The sequence below is a fragment of the Musca autumnalis genome, unplaced genomic scaffold (assembly GCF_047663935.1).
Source record: "Musca autumnalis isolate F117 unplaced genomic scaffold, ASM4766393v1 scaffold_4, whole genome shotgun sequence".
Classification (NCBI taxonomy): domain Eukaryota; kingdom Metazoa; phylum Arthropoda; class Insecta; order Diptera; family Muscidae; genus Musca; species Musca autumnalis.
Genome location: NW_027411977.1, coordinates 74,370,887 through 74,392,090, shown reverse-complemented (window position 1 = coordinate 74,392,090; position 21,204 = coordinate 74,370,887). Strand labels below are relative to the sequence as shown.

The 21,204-nt window shown below is 38.6% G+C and overlaps 1 long non-coding RNA gene across 1 annotated transcript in view; it reads left to right on the top strand.

The window, feature by feature from the left end:
- Nucleotides 1–20,961, top strand: part of LOC141401254 (uncharacterized) — a 307,733-nt gene extending 286,772 nt beyond the window's left edge. Inside the window, exon 6 of the long non-coding RNA XR_012412303.1 lies at nt 19,698–20,961. This is a non-coding gene — a long non-coding RNA (uncharacterized lncRNA). The remainder of the gene's footprint in view (nt 1–19,697) is intronic.
- The last annotated feature ends 243 nt before the right edge of the window (nt 20,962–21,204 follow it).

The following is a 21,204-nucleotide window of genomic DNA, read 5'->3' as shown; positions in this document are numbered from 1 at the left end:
ACCTCACCATTACATCCGATCAGTCCGAGTCAGACGAAGATAAGAACAGCCCTAACACGGAAGCGGCCGAGACACAGCAGCAGAGTCCACCACCCACAGTGACGGTTTCGAACATAATCGATCAAGAGAGAGTAAATACTTTCCTAAATGAAGAGCTCCAAAAATTCAGTGAATTGCACGGTGTTTCCACAGTCGCTACTCATAGGATCGTGATGAATGACGATCGACCTTTTAAGCTACGATACGCAGCGAGAAATCCGGCAATGCAAGCTATTATTCACGAGAAGGTCAACGAACTACTGGCAAAAGGCTTTATTGAACCATCGAGGAGTCCTTATAACTCTCCTATCACCTTAGCACGGAAGAAGAACGGCACGTGGAGACTCTGTATGGATTTTCGTCACCTGAACAGTAAATCGAGTCCCGATGCCTACCCCTTGCCCAGGATTTCATCCATTCTTGACCGCCTAAGAGAAGCCAACTATGTGAGTAGCCTAGATCTAAAGGACGGGTATTGGCAAATACCGTTGGAAATGTCCAGCCGAAAGTACACGGCATTTACAGTACCTGGTAGAGGATTGTACCAGTGGTGTGTAATGCCATTCGGCCTGCACTCGGCTCCAGCAACGTTCCAACGCGCACTTGACACAGTAATCGGGGCCGATATGGAACCACACGCTTTTGCTTACTTGGACGACATCATCGTCATAGGTCGGACCCTGGAGGAACATCTGGAAAACTTAAAAGAAGTGTTCCGTAGACTGAGAAGCGTCAACCTTAGAATCAACCCAGACAAGTGTGAGATTTTCAAGAAGGTGACAAAATATCTTGGTGATGTGGTGAGCGCTCAGGGTATCCACACAGATCCTGACAAGATAGCAGCGATAAGAGAGCTACCAGCACCAACGAGCCTTAAGGAACTGCGTCGATTCCTCGGGATTGTCTCATGGTACAGACGATTCGTCCCGGAATTCGCGACAATAGCCCATCCTCTAACTTCCATGTTAAAGAAAGGGAAACACTGGCGGTGGACGGAAGATCAGCAAACGGTCTTCGAAATCCTGAAACTACGACTAACTGAAGCACCTGTTTTAGCGTGTCCTGATTTTTCTGTACCATTCACCCTGCAAACCGATGCTAGTGACAACGGATTAGGCGCCGTTTTGACACAAGTCCTCGACGGGAGCGAAAGAGTCATTGCGTACGCTAGCCGAGTCTTAAATGGAGCCGAGAAAAACTACTCCGCTACGGAGAAAGAGTGCCTAGCAATTATTTGGGGAATACGAAAGATGCGTCCTTACCTGGAGGGTTACCACTTTAATGTGATCACCGATCACCTTTCCTTGAAGTGGCTCAACTCCATTGAGAACCCTACCGGAAGACTGGCTCGATGGGCCCTTGAACTCCAGCAATATAAATTCTCGATCCAGTATCGCAAAGGACGAAATAATATCATAGCCGACGCACTATCCCGCCAACCCCTGGAATATCTTAGAAAGGCTACCGTGGAGTCGAACGACTGTCCCTGGATCGCGAAGAAGATGGCTGGCATGAAGGACAATCCAGAAAAATTTTCCGACTATGCGGTGGTGGATCAGCAATTGTTCCGACATATCGCAGGGAACAAACATGACGAGGATTGTGCACCCTGGAAGCTCTGCGTTCCCACATCCCAACGAGAGAGGGTGTTGCGGGAAAACCATAGCCAGGTAGCAGCAGGACACATGGGAATACGTAAAACGATAAACCGAATTTGTAGCAGATATTACTGGCCGGGCATGTCGAGAGACATAACCAAATTTGTGAGAAGTTGTGAATCCTGCCAAAAATTCAAACCCTATCAGGTCGCTCCAGCGGGAGAGATGCTGGTATCTGTACCCGAAGAACCATGGGCAACAGTTTGTACAGACTACGTGGGGCCCCTGCCGAGGACGAAACACGGAAACACGATGCTCTTGGTATTCTTTGATCGTTTCTCCAAATGGGTTGAGCTGGTACCACAGAGGAGAGCCACCGCAGAGGGTGTTGTTAAGGCTTTTCGGGAGAGAATTCTCGCTCGGTTTGGTACACCGAAGGTACTCATTTCGGACAACGGAAGCCAGTTCACCAGTAAGGTACTTGAGAAATACTTGCGAGAGATAGGGGTTCATCACCAATTGACGGCACCGTACTGTCCACAAGAAAACCCCACTGAGAGAGCCAATAGGACTATCAAAACAATGATCGCTCAAATAAGCCAAAATAAGCACAACAGGTGGGACGACTATCTTCCAGAAATCTCCCTGGCTATCAACACTGCCACCTCAGAGTCCACAGGATATAGCCCAGCGTATCTTACTCAATGTCGCGAACCGAGACTCCCTACCTCTCTGTATGACGAAGCAGTCCTTGGTACGGGAAACACAAAGAAGACACCAGAGGAACGGGAATCTGACCTACAGGAGGTATTTAAAATAGTACGGAACCAGCTTAGCCGAGCCGCAGAGGAACAACGTAGGCACTATAATCTTCGCCGCCGTCCTTGGAAACCTATTATCGGAGAACGTGTTTTGGTGAAACAACACCCACAGTCAAAGGCAATCGACCAATTCGCAGCCAAACTCGCCCCTAGGTATGATGGGCCATTCTCTGTCATTGAATTCATTTCCCCCGTGATCGTCAGGTTGAAAGGACAAGACGATCGCTCGACCAAAGTAGCTCATCTTAGCGAGCTAAAACCATTCACCACAAGCTAATTTACGTTTCTTTTATCTCTTTCACCGTTTTAACCATAAGACCTTAAAAACCCCCACCCCACGAAGGGGAGAAGTGTAACGACCAAAAATCCCGGTGGTCATTTTTGGTCACACCTAAAACTGTCTACATAACCCAGAATCATCATACCCCTTCATAAATGATAGCCACTATTTGCCTTAACAATAAAACTATTTGCTTCTCTTCTGGTGGGCATCACTACCTGTAGCGTTGTTATTGTAGTAACAAATTTTGGTAAACAAGTTACCGTTACTCCATCGTCAGATCCCACAGCATCATCACAACAACATCAGCTCATCACTGCCATTGGTGGAGATGATCACTTGCTATGTTGTTGTGATGACAAATTTGAGTAAACAAGTTCCCGTTACTCCAATAAGAAAACACGTGGTGGGAGCTAGTATAAAAGGGCGACCGAAACTAGAATTGGGACAGTCAGTAACAGACCAGCAAAGCGAACACATCATTCGACGGTAAGTAACCCATTCAGAAGATTAGCCTTGGGCATCCTTAGAGTACTTATCCAGGTCTCTAAGCCAGGAATCCTTGCATCCTTGCCTATCTTTTGATCCTTGAATATCCTTTGATCCTAACATATCCTTTGATCCTGACATATCCTTTGATCATTGCATATCCTTTGATCCTTACATATCCTTTGATCCTAGCATATCCTTTGATCCTTACATATCCTTTGATCCTTGAATACCCTGGTAGTGCTTGAGTACTTATTAAGGTCTCTTGCAACCGTAGCCTTGATTATCCTTGTAGTGCCTGAGTACTTATTAAGGTCTCTTGCAATCGTAGCCTTGAATATCCTTGTAGTGCTTGAGTACTTATTAAGGTCTCTCGCAACCGTAGCCTTGAATACCCTCGTAGTGCTTGAGTACTTATTAAGGTCTCTTGCAACCGTATCCTTGAATATCCTTGTAGTGCCTGAGTACTTATTAAGGTCTCTCGCAACCGTAGCCTTGAATGTCCTCGTAGTGCTTGAGTACTGATTAAGGCCTCTCGCAACCGTAGCCTTGTATATCCTTGTAGTGCTTGAGTACTTATTAAGGTCTCTCGCAACCGTAGCCTTGAATACCCCCGTAGTGCTTGAGTACTTATTAAGGTCTCTCGCAACCGTAGCCTTGTATATCCTTGTAGTGCTTGAGTACTTATTAAGGTCTCTCGCAACCGTAGCCTTGAATACCCTCGTAGTGCTTGAGTACTTATTAAGGTCTCTTGCAACCGTATCCTTGAATATCCTTGTAGTGCCTGAGTACTTATTAAGGTCTCTCGCAACCGTAGCCTTGAATATCCTCGTAGTGCTTGAGTACTTATTAAGGTCTCTCGCAACCGTAGCCTTGTATATCCTTGTAGTGCTTGAGTACTTATTAAGGTCTCTCGCAACCGTAGCCTTGAATACCCTCGTAGTGCTTGAGTACTTATTAAGGTCTCTCGCAACCGTAGCCTTGTATATCCTTGTAGTGCTTGAGTACTTATGAAGGTCTCTCGCAACCGTAGCCTTGAATACCCTCGTAGTGCTTGAGTACTTATTAAGGTCTCTCGCAACCGTAGCCTTGTATATCCTTGTAGTGCTTGAGTACTTATTAAGGTCTCTTGCAGCCGTAGCTTTGAAAATCCTTGTAGGTCCTGCGTGAGTACTTATCCAGGTCTCTCGCTTATCAGCTGATCCTGTAGCCTTAGACGATCCATCCCATATCCTGGAGATCCAGAGTACTTATCCAGGTCTCTGGCCGATTAATCCCCGCCTCTCCTGGCTTATCGAGTACTTATCCAGGTCTCGAAGTGATGAACTTGGTGGCTTAGAATTCCTGTGCGGACTGAGGACCGAATTATCACTTTATTTATATTAAGTAGATTAAGATAACTTTAAAGAGAAACGCTCTATTTACGAGCAGTAGATTAAGTTAACTCTAAAGAGAAACGCTCTATTTACGAGCACAATAAAAGTGCATTGAACGGTAACAACTGTCTTTTCCTTTCTGTCTCAAATAAATAAATTTTCTGTAAGGATCCTTGGACCCCGACTAGCTACTCTAGCCATAGGGGGAAAACCCGTCGTTACACATAGTGGTGTATGGTATAAATATCTATATAGGTCCATGGTTTGGTATAGGCCCCATAATGCAGTACCTCTCGAAGATCGGTATTTTGAAGATTTTAGATACAATTTTTAACCGAACTACACCATTTTCACATGTAACTCGACGGCATGTACATATTAAACACCTCCGTAATCTTACGCATTACTACTACACCCATTTATTCCATGTATGGGCCACTAGAGTAAAGCTTAAACTGGATATGTTTATCCTAGAAAAAACCAGTTTATATGGGGCCAAGTACTCTTCCTCCGCTTCTTGTATGATCATTCCATTGACGGTGTTAACATGTGGTGCATGAGAATCCGACAAACGTAACATATCCCCTTATATATCACAGCACGGAACAAAAGTAGGCATTCCGGGATATAAAAACCTGCAAGAATACAAAAATCTAATTGTTGAGGTGACTGCGCCTGGTCGAAGACTCATCCGTGTTAATACGCCGAATGGGTCCGGCCACCGTGACCTAATTTTCAAGTTTGGATGGAATGTGCCTTAAATTTTGCTTCTGTACATTTCAATTTTATATCAGTTCTCAATTTTTCCTGTGGAAAATATGTTTATCCTCTCTCTCTCTCTTTTCTACCGATACCCAATGGAGGCCTCTGGTATCCACTTATGGACGTTTCGTTGCGTTTGTAACACATCTAAATATTCATCGGAGAGGATATATATCCTTGATCAGGGTAAAATTCTAATTCGATATAACAATGTCCGTCTGTCCGTCCGTCTGTTGAAATCAATATACACCTTATAGAGCTTTGCAACTTGGTATAGGAGTTTATATTACTCATAGGATGTTTGATTGCAAATGGGCTATATCGGTCCACGTTTTGATGTAGCCCCATAGAACGGTACCACCCGATTTTCGGTATTTTGAAGGCTTTAGCTTCATTATCACGCCGAAATGGCTGAAATGTGATACTTAGTCTTCGTTGGGGTACAAAACTTTTCTCCAGAATCTTGTCGGTATAGACCCACGCCTTCATGCAGCTCCCATAGAACGGTACCTCCCGTTTTTTGGTATTTTGAAGGTTGTGGCCTCAATATTCCACCGAAATGGCTGAAATTTGGTATTTAGTCTTCATTTGGGGTATAAACCTTTGCATATGAAATTTGTGTGTATAGGCCCACGCCTTCATATAGCCCCCATAGAACGGTACCTCCCGATTTTCGGTATTTTGAAGGTTGTGGCCTCAATATTCCTGCGAAATGGCTAGAATTTGTTATTTGGTCTTCGTTGGTGGTATTAAACTTTCCCCCAGAAATGTGTTGGTACAGGTCCACGCCTTCATATAAACCCCATAGAACCGTACATCCCAATTTTCAGTATTTTGAAGTTTGTGGCCTCACCGTTCCACATAAATATCTTAAATTTGGTATTCGGTCTTGGTTGAGGGTGCAAAACCTTCCACCTGAAATCTGTAGTTATAGGTTTACGCCTTCATATTGCCCCCATAGAACTGTACCTCCCGATTTTTGGTATTTTGAAGGTTGTGGCTTCAATATTCCACCGAAATGGCTGAAATTTGGTATTAGGTCTTCATTGGGGAGTTTTCTTCATAAACGAAAGGAAACTAATTGTTCAGTTTTACTTCAATACAACTCGTGGTGGAGGGTATAGCAATGCGACTTCAATTTCTTGAATTTATTTAAAGCATTGTGGCGTTTTTTTATTGGGATAGCGTTTGCAATTTTGTTTTTTCAAAATAGTCTGGCTTAATCCCATTGTTGTTGTTTTAATATTTTAAAACAACTATTTTATTAGTGGAAAAGATTTGGCATTGCTCGCCAAGGGGTAAGGCAGGGAATACTATAGTTTCGATCCACGCCACTGGATCTCATCAGTTCCCTTGTTTCTTGTTTGTGGATATTCTCCACCGAAGTTATTTTTCAATAACTTCTTCAACAAGAAACTTTTTATACCCAAACATCAATCGTCAGCTCGAAGTATAAAGGTAAGCAAAGAAAAAAGTTCAATGAGAAGTTTTTCCTTGGCAACCTCATACAACTCCGACGAAAGTGTCTGCGAAAACAATTCAACCCTCTTCCACTTGTATGTGTCGTCGAGTTTCGACGAATGCACACACCAAAATTGTCTGCTTTACAGCAAAAACAACACACGTCGTGCCAGTGTCTTCAATTTGAAGCATTGTGGCGTTTTTTTATTGGGATAGCGTTTGCAATTTTGTTTTTTCAAAATAGTCTGGCTTAATCCCATTGTTGTTGTTTTAATATTTTAAAACAACTATTTTATTAGTGGAAAAGATTTGGCATTGCTCGCCAAGGGGTAAGGCAGGGAATACTATAGTTTCGATCCACGCCACTGGATCTCATCAGTTCCCTTGTTTCTTGTTTGTGGATATTCTCCACCGAAGTTATTTTTCAATAACTTCTTCAACAAGAAACTTTTTATACCCAAACATCAATCGTCAGCTCGAAGTATAAAGGTAAGCAAAGAAAAAAGTTCAATGAGAAGTTTTTCCTTGGCAACCTCATACAACTCCGACGAAAGTGTCTGCGAAAACAATTCAACCCTCTTCCACTTGTATGTGTCGTCGAGTTTCGACGAATGCACACACCAAAATTGTCTGCTTTACAGCAAAAACAACACACGTCGTGCCAGTGTCTTCAATTTGAAGCATTGTGGCGTTTTTTTATTGGGATAGCGTTTGCAATTTTGTTTTTTCAAAATAGTCTGGCTTAATCCCATTGTTGTTGTTTTAATATTTTAAAACAACTATTTTATTAGTGGAAAAGATTTGGCATTGCTCGCCAAGGGGTAAGGCAGGGAATACTATAGTTTCGATCCACGCCACTGGATCTCATCAGTTCCCTTGTTTCTTGTTTGTGGATATTCTCCACCGAAGTTATTTTTCAATAACTTCTTCAACAAGAAACTTTTTATACCCAAACATCAATCGTCAGCTCGAAGTATAAAGGTAAGCAAAGAAAAAAGTTCAATGAGAAGTTTTTCCTTGGCAACCTCATACAACTCCGACGAAAGTGTCTGCGAAAACAATTCAACCCTCTTCCACTTGTATGTGTCGTCGAGTTTCGACGAATGCACACACCAAAATTGTCTGCTTTACAGCAAAAACAACACACGTCGTGCCAGTGTCTTCAATTTGAAGCATTGTGGCGTTTTTTTATTGGGATAGCGTTTGCAATTTTGTTTTTTCAAAATAGTCTGGCTTAATCCCATTGTTGTTGTTTTAATATTTTAAAACAACTATTTTATTAGTGGAAAAGATTTGGCACTTGGCGAGCAATGCCAAATCTTTTCCACTAATAAAATAGTTGTTTTAAAATATTAAAACAACAACAATGGGATTAAGCCAGACTATTTTGAAAAAACAAAATTGCAAAGGCTATCCCAATAAAAAAACGCCACAATGCTTCAAATTGAAGACACTGGCACGACGTGTGTTGTTTTTGCTGTAAAGCAGACAATTTTGGTGTGTGCATTCGTCGAAACTCGACGACACATACAAGTGGAAGAGGGTTGAATTGTTTTCGCAGACACTTTCGTCGGAGTTGTATGAGGTTGCCAAGGAAAAACTTCTCATTGAACTTTTTTCTTTGCTTACCTTTATACTTCGAGCTGACGATTGATGTTTGGGTATAAAAAGTTTCTTGTTGAAGAAGTTATTGAAAAATAACTTCGGTGGAGAATATCCACAAACAAGAAACAAGGGAACTGATGAGATCCAGTGGCGTGGATCGAAACTATAGTATTCCCTGCCTTACCCCTTGGCGAGCAATGCCAAATCTTTTCCACTAATAAAATAGTTGTTTTAAAATATTAAAACAACAACAATGGGATTAAGCCAGACTATTTTGAAAAAACAAAATTGCAAACGCTATCCCAATAAAAAAACGCCACAATGCTTCAAATTGAAGACACTGGCACGACGTGTGTTGTTTTTGCTGTAAAGCAGACAATTTTGGTGTGTGCATTCGTCGAAACTCGACGACACATACAAGTGGAAGAGGGTTGAATTGTTTTCGCAGACACTTTCGTCGGAGTTGTATGAGGTTGCCAAGGAAAAACTTCTCATTGAACTTTTTTCTTTGCTTACCTTTATACTTCGAGCTGACGATTGATGTTTGGGTATAAAAAGTTTCTTGTTGAAGAAGTTATTGAAAAATAACTTCGGTGGAGAATATCCACAAACAAGAAACAAGGGAACTGATGAGATCCAGTGGCGTGGATCGAAACTATAGTATTCCCTGCCTTACCCCTTGGCGAGCAATGCCAAATCTTTTCCACTAATAAAATAGTTGTTTTAAAATATTAAAACAACAACAATGGGATTAAGACAGACTATTTTGAAAAAACAAAATTGCAAACGCTATCCCAATAAAAAAACGCCACAATGCTTCAAATTGAAGACACTGGCACGACGTGTGTTGTTTTTGCTGTAAAGCAGACAATTTTGGTGTGTGCATTCGTCGAAACTCGACGACACATACAAGTGGAAGAGGGTTGAATTGTTTTCGCAGACACTTTCGTCGGAGTTGTATGAGGTTGCCAAGGAAAAACTTCTCATTGAACTTTTTTCTTTGCTTACCTTTATACTTCGAGCTGACGATTGATGTTTGGGTATAAAAAGTTTCTTGTTGAAGAAGTTATTGAAAAATAACTTCGGTGGAGAATATCCACAAACAAGAAACAAGGGAACTGATGAGATCCAGTGGCGTGGATCGAAACTATAGTATTCCCTGCCTTACCCCTTGGCGAGCAATGCCAAATCTTTTCCACTAATAAAATAGTTGTTTTAAAATATTAAAACAACAACAATGGGATTAAGCCAGACTATTTTGAAAAAACAAAATTGAATTTATTTATTTATATAAATTTTTTATATAAATTATATTTCAAATCTCATGAAAAACTCAATGAACCAAACGAATTGCGTTGGATACATCCTCCTAGGGGGGATTCCCCCTTGCCATTTTTCAACAAAATTTGTGCAAGTGAGTGTAGTTTTTCAATGGCATAGCAACAACATTCGTTGCTTGTCCCAGCTTCTTTTTAACATCCATAATGGACGAATAGAATTGTGAAATTCCATTTGATATATGATGAGCGTACAAGCTTCCGCATCACCATACAACCGGAAACTTGTAAACGAACAACTCTACATCAGACGAACGAACGAATGAATGAACGAAAAACTTTCATGTAGTTGCTGTTGTTTTATTCAGTCATTGACGGATGTTGAGTTGTAGTCCATCGAAATGCAAACGGATATGTTTAAGTGTGTCGACATCGTGTTGAAGGAGAATACAAAAAAAATTATATGATATGTGAATATATGTATAAAATAAGTTGCCGTTTGCTTTTAGTGGTAAAAATGGAAAACACACGCATAAAATGCTACAAAACTGGTATAAGAAACGTCATATGTCACGCTTTAACCAATGCCTTGGAGATCAAATAATGAGACAATGAACAAAAAACGCTTAGTAAAATAAAGAATATTAGATGCTTCCACTACTTTATCGAATGCAAACCTTTTACGAACAAATATCAATAAATATACTACATAGTAAGTGACAGCAGCAGCAGTGAAATTTTGGCTAACAAAAACAAGGTCCATGTTCCCCCTTAATAAATTTCAAAATTATTTTCTTTGTTTATTAGTGAATTTGCTCGCTATTAAAATCTACGTTATGGCTTCCAATTTCAAACAATTTATGATTCTATACACCTAACATATAAATTACATATTCCTCTGTATTCGCATCATTATGTATAAAATTTAGTTTTTCCCCAACCTTGTAGTACCCGACGCATTGCTCATTTATTTAAACTTTAGAGTGGCTGTGTGGTGTACAGGGGGCCAATAATTTATCATTGTTCTTACCAAATGTTGCAATTTTTTTTTAATGTATGATAAATGCTGTTCTCACAGCACATTATGTATGATTAATACTATGTATGGTAACAATTTATGTAATAACAAGAGTACGAAAAAGCATGCTGGTATTGGAATAACAAAACATTGTTATGGTATTTGATATGTATGAGGTAGTAGAACATAATGGTATATTCATTAAATTGAAATGATGAAAATATCAAAGAACTGAAAATGTGGATATATTAACTGGAATAAGATGGGATGTGCTCAACCTATGTTTAGACCAGTCCCGAACATCCATTGCCCGCTGGTTACGAAGTTTTTCGGTAATTCACACACAAACGACCCGAACGCAAACAAAGAGCACACAAAGAGAGCAAATGTTTGATTGATTTTTTACTTCAGTCTTGTGCTGAATGTCATGCAAGCAAGCGACATCAAGCATTATTTAGTATTTTTTGGTACACAGAAAAGATTCTATATTGTACAATAAATATGTGGAAGGAAGAATTTGAAAATGATTTTGTATTAATATTTTTTTGTTTTGTATTAATATTTTTAATAACGCAGAATGCCTCGCCTGCAATGCAACAATAAAAAATGTGTATGCATATTACCTTAGGCGTCATTATAATACGCACACAAAATATCATTTAATGACGGGAAATGAGCGAAAAAAAATTATATGTCAGCTTAAAGATAATTTAACAAATAAAAATAATAGGCGTCTTAATATTATAAAAGACAAAGGCAATTATGATAATGCCCCAATCATGGCCTCATATAAGATTGCTTTGCAATTGACCAAGAAAGGTAGACCTTTTGAAGATGGGCGGTTTTTAAAGATTCTGGTAGAAAAATGGAAGACATTTTCAAAGAGGTGCCTTTATCCCGGCCCACAATAGTCCGCCGCACCGAGTCAATAGGGAAATTCATAGAAGACGAAACAAAGGAGAGGATTCGAAATGCAGTATATGCATGTGTTTGCTTTGATGAAAGCACTGATATAAGCGACACAAGTCAAATGCTCTTTTATATTAGAACCATGGACAATTTGTTCAATGCATTTGAAAAAAATTTAAATTTGAAGTCGTTTTATGGAAATGTAACTGCAAAAGCCATTTTTGATGCATTCGAAACGGAAGTTTTATCCATAATACCAACTTCAAAATTGCCTTCTATTTGTACGGACTGTGCGACGGTTCTAACTGGAAAGGGCGAAGATTTTGCGGGACATTTGCTTAGATATGGAATTAATGTCCCAATGATACACTGCATTATCCACCAAGAGGCCCTATTTGTAGACTTGGGCAATCTAGTTCCCGGAGCGGATCGCTCTTTCTAGTTCCTTTTGCCAAAAGAAACTAGTTCCTTAATATAGTTCCATAGTTCCAAATAGTTCCGAGAACGATATAGTTCAATGAATCTTTCTCTTTCACAATTCTCTTTGTTTCCGTCGTTCCAAATAATTCCGTTAAATGTAAACAAACCTGACATAAACAATTTGAAGGGAACTGAAAAGTAAGAAATGAATTATTAAATTATTTTTTATATCTAGTTTAATTTGAGTTATAGGTAGCAAATAATATGAATGAAAAATTGAAAAGGGATGCTCGAACTGCTGGCGAAAGTAAATTAAGTAGTCATTAAGTTCAAAACTGCGCATATGTGCTTGTGTATACTTTCGCATCATTTTACTTCCGTAAATGCACTATCCCGAAAGTCTTATTAATGAGCGAAGGATGGTTTTATAAGAATATGTTAGAGATGTCATTGCAATCTTTGGGTTTTTTTATGGCAAGCACAAAATTTTACATGTTGAGCTGAGTTACAGTTTAAAGCCTGGCCCTGGATTATTTTAAGATTAATGTTAACGGGAACAAGTCAAGTTTATGGACTGATTACCCATTATTGGACATATCTACAGTCGATAGACCTTGGGACCCTGATTACGACGATATACATTTTGTGTCGCGTATAACCCTACTTCCCGAGATGTGGGCCTTCAACAGGAAGTTGTGGGAGACATGCTGGAAATTGTTTGCCCCAATATTTTCGCGAGGACCAAAACTTTAGAAAGCGTTACACTCTTCTTTGCCGAAATCTCCACAGTCATTTGATAAAACGGCTTCAAAATTGGGAAAATTTCTTCAATTATGGCCCTCTCATCAAAAGATAGACTTAATTTTGGTTTAGTCAAGGACAATGTTGTTGTGACGGGTTGTCAAGCTTATGAATGCGTTCCAACATTTCATACGTCGAGTTCCACCTTGTATCGACGTCCTGTTTCAGCTTTAAGATTGACAGGTTCAAAAGAAACTATATTGCGGACTTTTATCAATATATCTTCTATGACAGATAATGAATTTTTGACTACAAGTTTCAACGAATGCGCAAAGCATACAACCCAGCGCCAACCTAACAAACCTGCAGCTGATATTGCATTGTAAGTTACGATTCTTCTTCTTACGTCTCTTATAGTTTTCGCAATATTGTCACCAGTGTGCTTTTCAGAAAATTCTATGTATGACAGTAAGTTTGACTTTAGTACGTCTCCACCAATATAATGTGCAGTAATAGCCAAATATGCACAATTAGCTTTGGAAATCCATCCGTCTGTTGTTAAGCATATAGCAGAGGAATCCTGAACTTGGCTTTTGACAACTTTCAGAATCTCACTATAGCTACTATCGAGAAGAATATTAGATATTGTTTTTCTCGATGGCAAGGTATAGTTAGGACATTGCGAAACCATGTTTTTGAATTCAGGCTCTTCAACAATTCTAGAGCCATGCTGTCCTTTTGAAATCATCTTCATCACCTGACGGTCAATTTTTTTCAATTTTTCTAATTGGTGGTCTTCTGATGTATTGGGTTATTTGCTGTTGTGGATTTTGAACTAGAGTCGCGGCACTTCGTTTGTTTCCAAATCGAAAACTTCAGTCGGTGCTTGCCTTTCCATTCCATTTTTTTGTTTACTCCAATAGTTAGAAATGTAAATTTAAACGTTTGACGCCGTTAACGCCAAGTGTTGACGTTCTCTAGAAATAGGTATGTCTGGTTACACTAAAATTTGTAACAATTTGTACCAATTATTGCTGGAGGTCGTCTGTTAACACAAAAAGCAGCAATATAGAGCGGCTCGAAAAAGACATTTTGACAGTTCTTTCTCTGAGAGTTTGCAAATTCTTGCTGGGCAAATTTCTTCTAGCAAGCACTAGCAATTCTTCTTCTTCCTGAAAACAATCAATCACCTTTTTTTAATTTGTTGTTGATTTATGTTTGTGAAAATTAAAAACAATTTTATTGTAGAAATAACATAGTCTAATTGTATTGTTTTATGGAGAACAAATTTGTAAAGTGGAAAAATACTTTTTTGTTTCATTTTCTTTTTATACCCTCAGCCTTTAGGCTATGGAGGGTATATGCACTTTGATACGATGAAAATGTGCCTCATCGAAATAATGGTTTTAGACCCCAAGTATGTTTGGACGAAATGTGTTTCAGACAATTTGGAGTCGATCTGTCCGTCCGTCTGTCTGTCTGTCTGTCTGTCCTGCTGGCTGGAGCGCACGATAACTCTCGAACGGATGAACCGATTCGGTTCAAATTTTGGCTTTCGTAATATTTTGCCCAAACTTAGTTTAAGTTCGAAGATGAGCTACATCGGTCCACTCCTTCCGGTACCTCCCCCACAAAAGTTCGAAAATGTTCGGAAAGTTTGTGCGCACGATAACTCTTGAAGAGGGTGACCGATTTGGTCCATACTTTGTATAGCGTAAACTTTCTACCAGAGTAATATGAGGTTCCAATATGGTCTCAATCGGTCCACTCCTTCGGGTACCTCCCACACAAAATTTCGGAAAAGTTCAGTTTAGGGCCATCTCTCGAATCGCTTTAATTTTTGTTTTAGCAACTTGTATTCACTGTCCTCCATACGACGGTACAAGTTCCATCAGGGGCAAGTCCATACTTCCTGAGAAAATAGCATGAAAGTTGCAAAAAACCCCTATGACACCGTGTGAGGTGGTTGGAGCTCAAGATAACTCTCGAACGGATCTGCCGATTCGGTCCAAAATATGGCCTTAGTAATATTTTGTCCAAACATAGTTTAAGTTTGAAGATAAGCCATATCGGTCCACTCCTTCAGGTACCTCCCCCACAAAAGTTCAAAAATGTTCGGAAAAATTGTTAGTACGGTAACTATTGAAGGGAGTGGCCGAATTGGTCTATACTTTACACATCCTAATATATCTACCAGATATAGATCAGGTTCAAATATGGACTATGTTTGTCCACTCCATCCGGTACCTCCCACACAAAATTTCGGATAAGTTCACTTTAAGACCTGCTATCGAATCACTTTGATTTTTGTTGAAGCAACTTGCATTCGCTGCCTCAATTACGAAGGGAAAAGTTTTTTTAGGGGCAAGTCCATACTTCTTGAGCAAACAGTACGAAGAGTGTAAAAACCCCCTATGGCACCATATGTTGTGATCCACTTCCATAACAGTCAATGTCGATCCATTCCTTTTAGTATCTCCTCCGCAAAACTTTTGATCTTTAATCCTAATCAACATTTTTGTCGGTTCAAACGCCCAAAATTTTTAAAACCCACTAAATACATACGTATTTTGTGATTTTTTTTTTCAATATACACAGGCTGAGGGTATATCTCTGTCGGCAAAGCCGACTGATACTTTTTTACTTGTTTATTTTTAATAAAATACAACGTGCTTGCTTCCTTTATTGGCGGACAAATTGTTGTTTTGGCAAGCCAGCTGATTGCTTGCTGGGAAGGTGTCTGTTTATTTTTTACAATTTCCTAGCAAAAGAGAATAAAAACCTCTTACTCTCTGAGAAAGTTCTTGCTGGGAAAGTAACCAGACAGACTTAATGTAACGTAATGTATGTTCATGCAATTTTAGTTTATTAAACAATGTGGCAGCATTAGAAAAATGAGCGAAATGAGGAATAGAAGAATGCGAAATAAAAGGAACTATGTAAACTAAAGGAACTATATCAACTAATGGAACTACATGAACTAAAGGAACTATATAATTAAAATGAATATTATTATATTTCATATACATACATACGTATGTTATCACTACAGAGAAAATAAAAATTTGCGTTCGCATCAACCTCCCATATTGGAAGAGAGGGAGGCCACATTTGTGCGGTCAAACTTCTAATTTTTTAGCTCTTACCCTTGGAAGTGAGTTTCTCACTCCCTCGCCTAGGAAGTCAATCCGGAGACACGCCAAGAAAGATCGTTGGTGAATTACACAAACAATTTCTATAGCCTTATTGTGATTACCTTTTATCGCGTATGTCGACACTTCGGAGTGACTTCCAAGACGATGTTTACATTTATTTAATGATTCAACACATTTGAACATATATAAAACATTTTTCTATCTGATGATTATATGAGACGGTGGTGCAGTGGTAAGCATACTCGCCTTGCACTCTGAAGGTCCGGGTTCGCTTCCCAAGTCAGGCAACAAAACATCACATTTTTAAAATGACAAAATTGCAAAGAATAATTTCTCTAAAAGAGGAGAGAAATAAAAATAAACAAATAAATAAAAATAAAAAAAATTAAAAAAAATAAAAATATTTAAATAAACATTAATAGAAAAGAATAAAAATATATTTTTTTAATTCCATGAACTATCGCGGAAAAGATCTTCTAGAAGTGTCGCTGGAGTAACTTCCAAGACGACACGCCGGCGTGGTTCATTTCTTCACATCGGAGGTCACTCCAGGGTAACTTCCGCGACTATCCCCGCTACTGTTTTCCTCGCCCTGGGCGACACGCTTAACTCACTTCCGCAATAGTTTTTGCTTGCAGGGTATTATAACTATCATAAGCTAAGGAAATACATCTGTCGGCCAAACCGAATAACACGTTTATACTTTTTATACCCTCAGCATTTATGCTAACGATATTATATACACTTTCATATGGGCAAAATGTGTCTCATCGAAATAATGGTTTTAGACCCCAAATAGGTTTGGACGAAATATGTTTCAGACAATATGGAGTCGATTGAGCAATGTCCGTCCATCTGTCTGTCTGGCTGGAGCGCACGATAACTCTCGAACGGATGAACCGACTCGGTTAAAATGTTGGCTTTCGTAATATTTTGTCCAAACTTAGTTTAAGTTCGAAGATGTGCTATATCGGTCCACTTCTTCCGGTACCTCCCCCACAAAAGTTCGATGATGTTCGGAAAATTTGTGCGCACGATAACTCTTGAAGGGAGTAACCGATTTGGTCCTTACTTTGCCCATCGTGAAATGTGTACCAGACTAAGATAACGTTTCAATATGGACTCAATCGGTCCACTCCTTCGGGTACCTCCCACAGAAAATTTCCGAAAAGTTCAGTTTTGGGCCATCTCTCGAATCGCTTTGATTTTTGCTTTAGCAACTTCTATTCACTGCCCCACATATAACGGTATAAGCTTCATCAGGGGCAAGTCCATACTTCCTGAGAAAATAGCCTGAAAGTTGCAAAAAACCCCTGACGTATTTGGAGCGCAAGATAACTCTCGAGCGGGTCTGCCGATTCGGTCCAAAATTTGGCCTTAGTAATATTTTGTCCAAACATAGTTTAAGTTTGAAGATAAGCCATATCGGCCCAAAAGTTCAAAAATGTTCGAAAAAATTGTTCGTACGGTAACTCTTGAAGGGAGTGACCGAATTTGTCCATACTTTACACATCCTAATATATCTACCAGATATAGATCAGGTTCAAATATCGACTTTATTTGTCCACTCAATCCGGTACCTCCCACACAAAATTTCGGATATGTTCACTTTAAGACCTGATATGGAATCACTTGGATTTTTGTTGATGCAACTTGCATTGGCTGCCTCAATTGCGATGGTAAAAGTTTTTTCAGGGGAAAGTACATACTTCTTGAGCAAACAGCCCGAAGGGTGTAAAACCCCCCTAAGGTACCATATCGTCGGTGTCATGCTTAAGTGTTCCATACGCCATTTTTGACATTTTGAGGTAAAGGTACCTTACAAGGTTTTGAAACATGCTCTTTCAGATTTTTTAGTCGGGGTTTCTCTATTTCTTATAGATTCTGAGATTTTCAGATGCCAATATGTTCCATCATATCCGCCTTGCGACACCGAAAAATTTATCATTTTGTTCCATATCCATAAAGCCTGGCCTATGGAACAAAACAACTTTGAACTTTTTAGTTCAATATCCATGTCGTTTGGCGTATGGAACAAAAAGATACAAAAACTAATTGTTCCGCAACAAAAATGATGGCGTTTGGAACAAAAAATTGCCCAATTTTTTCAAGTTGCGAATAATGTGGCGTATGGAACAAATTGTTTTAAAGGACTTGGTTAAAAAACTGAAGAATTATAGTTTTAAAACTAAATATTTTTAAATATTGTTCTGTTATATGAAACTAAATTTATTTTCGCTTAATTTAAACGCCTCCTTCTAACACAAAAAATATAACATAAACTAAACAAAAAATCGCTATTCTTCAAAGTGACAAGTCGTCGGTGTCATGCTTAAGTGTTCCATACGCCATTTTTGACATTTTGAGATAACGGTAACTTACTAGATTTTAAACCATGCTCTTTCAGATTTTTTAATCGGTTTTCTTCTATCTTCTATAGTTTTTGAGATATTCAGATGTCAATATGTTCCATATCCGCTTTGTGACGCAAAAAATCCTGTCTTTTGATTCCATATCCATAAGGACTGAGCTTAAAAACTGAAGAATAATAGTTTTAAATCTAAATATTTTTGAATAATGTAATTTTATATGAAAACCACAATTTCTTTTCGCTGAAGGTAACGCATCCTATAAAAAATTTTGATTTGAGCTCACAAAAATATACGCAGATACGTTCATTCGTCTTGACGTTGGCGTAGACACCGACTACAAAAATGGTATTTTGAGAAAAACGCGTTTAAAGTTACATAATAATATAATTGTTCCACAAACATCCCAGACGGGACAGGGGAGACTTCTCTCATATCAATGAGTGCACCCCGATTCATATTAGCTCAATTATATGGGACCTACTGTTTATCGCCAAGTCCGAACGGCGTGTCTTACGACACCACTTTATAGAGAAGTTTTACATGGCTGAAATACTCAGGAAATGTCGCCAACATTACTGAGGGGTATTTTGCCACCGTTGAAAATTTTGATGTTGCCTGGCCGGGGAATCGAACCCACGACCTTCTGCGTGCAAGGCGGGCGTGCGTACCATTGCACCACGGTGGCACCCATGGAGACCTATAATAATGATCCTTAATGTATTTATTTGCTCATATAAATGTTTCATTTGAAGCCGTGAATTTTAACCTCACAGTAGCACTTCACATAAGAGAGGTGGAACACAATTGATAAAAAGTAGTTCTGTTGAAATGTGACACAAACAGCCAAAAACACGAAAAAAAGAACCCATGGAACAATTCAGCAACCATTTGCAATTATAAAAATCGGCCATAACTCCTAGACTTTCAGAGATATCTGACTAAATAACCTACCGATATTTTCTTTGAGTTTAGATAAGTAGAACTGAGCTCTTAAAGTATTGGATTTTTGCACCACTTTTAATCCGTATGGGCTCAAACTTTAACTTGAGTTTTTCTCGAATCAGGCAAATGGCGTATGGAACACTTAAGCATGACACCGACGATATGTAGTGGCTGGAGATCCATTCTTTTAAGTATCTCCTCCGCAAAACTTTTGATCTTTAATCCTAATCAACATTTTTGTCGGTTCAAACGCCCAAAACTTTTAAAACCCCCTAAATACATGCGTTTTTTGGGAAAAAAAAATTGTTTCAATAAACACAGGCTGAGGGTATTTCTCTGTCGGCAAAGCAGACTGATACTTTTTTACTTGTTTATATAACAAATCGATTGCTTATGCTACAAAATTAAACTATTTTACTTTTATATTTTTAGGAAGATTATTAATCTGGTAAGTTTATATTATACTCAAATTTTAATTCAATTTCTACAAATCACATTCTTGACTTTACAAACAAAATATACCCTTCAATACAAATATTCTTAAGATAATCACTCATTATAGACAACAGCAATAATTAAAAATGTCTTGTACATTCCATTTTCCAGATTATCCTTCGGCCAATGCATTTTTAAAGTTAAATTAAAATATTGACCTTTAACAAAACAAAATACCCTTGACAAGAAAAGTTACTTCCGTTTAACGAAAGTGCTTTAAACTTTAGCTCAAGTTAATTTATTTTAATTCTCTTCCTCCTTACATTTTGCTAATTTAATTAATAATTAATACCATATCATGAAGAGCAAGAGATGTAGAGACGGCATGAAACAATTTTATGACGTTGCAGTCCTAGGTCTTCCAACAAATTTCCTATCGAAATCACTGAAACGAACGTTCTCAGCTTAAGTGTTGTTAAGGTAGGCACATTTCTTGTCAGACTCAAATTTCGTCCCCCTCCGCGTTTGTTTTTCTCTACAATTAATTTCATTTCCCAGCAATGTCAGTGTGTTTGTTGTAGTGGCATTTATGCACATATTTAACAATTCACCTTTAGCGAATGCTCAAGTGTGTCCGAGGCTATACACAAAGACACAAATTTACTCGTAAATCAATGTTTGTTCCTTAATACCAGACATTAACTTTGTTTCCTTCAACACCAAGGCGAAAGGATATAAAGGATATGAACATTGGACCCAAACAGTAAAAAGTAAATCCTTCAAGTTATCAAAATGCCATTTAAATCAGTCCGTGGGTTGTCTAGCAACCAGACCAGCAGCAGTCCGATGTCTGTGTGTTGTTGCTGTCCCACACAGCTAGGCCAAGCTGAGATATGAGTTGTAATGAATGACTGAATGATTGTCCGGGCGATTGACATGGACTAAAGGTAAGAAGTATGAACGAACAAAAGCCGGACGACAGGTCGTATCGTTTGGCACTTTGTAAAAGTCACGCAGAACACACACACACACACAAATTACAAAACATAAATCGAGATTAAACTTTGAACAAAACGGTAATTAAAATACAACAACACACTTCTTGATATTAAATTTTGTAACGAGGCAGTATTAATAATGTTGGGTAATTATAATGACTATGTGTCATTATTAAAATATGTCTTCTGTTACAGGTTGGAATTTAAAAGGGAAACGTAATTAGAAAATCCCATATAACTTAAGAATCTAGTAGAAAATGCAAGGGAAGAACATAAATAACAAGAACAAGCGGTTAGATACGGAAAGATGTTTAAAGGACAGGTACCACAAATTTTAAACTGATGTTTTCACCAAAAAATTATTATTTAAATACGAAGTAGGATTTTAATTTGAGATATTATCGAGGAAAAAAAACTTAATTCAGTAATACCCACTAATGGTGGTACACTAATTGCTAAACCATTCTTATAATCGCAAAATTAAGAAGTTTTTAAAATGTTTTACA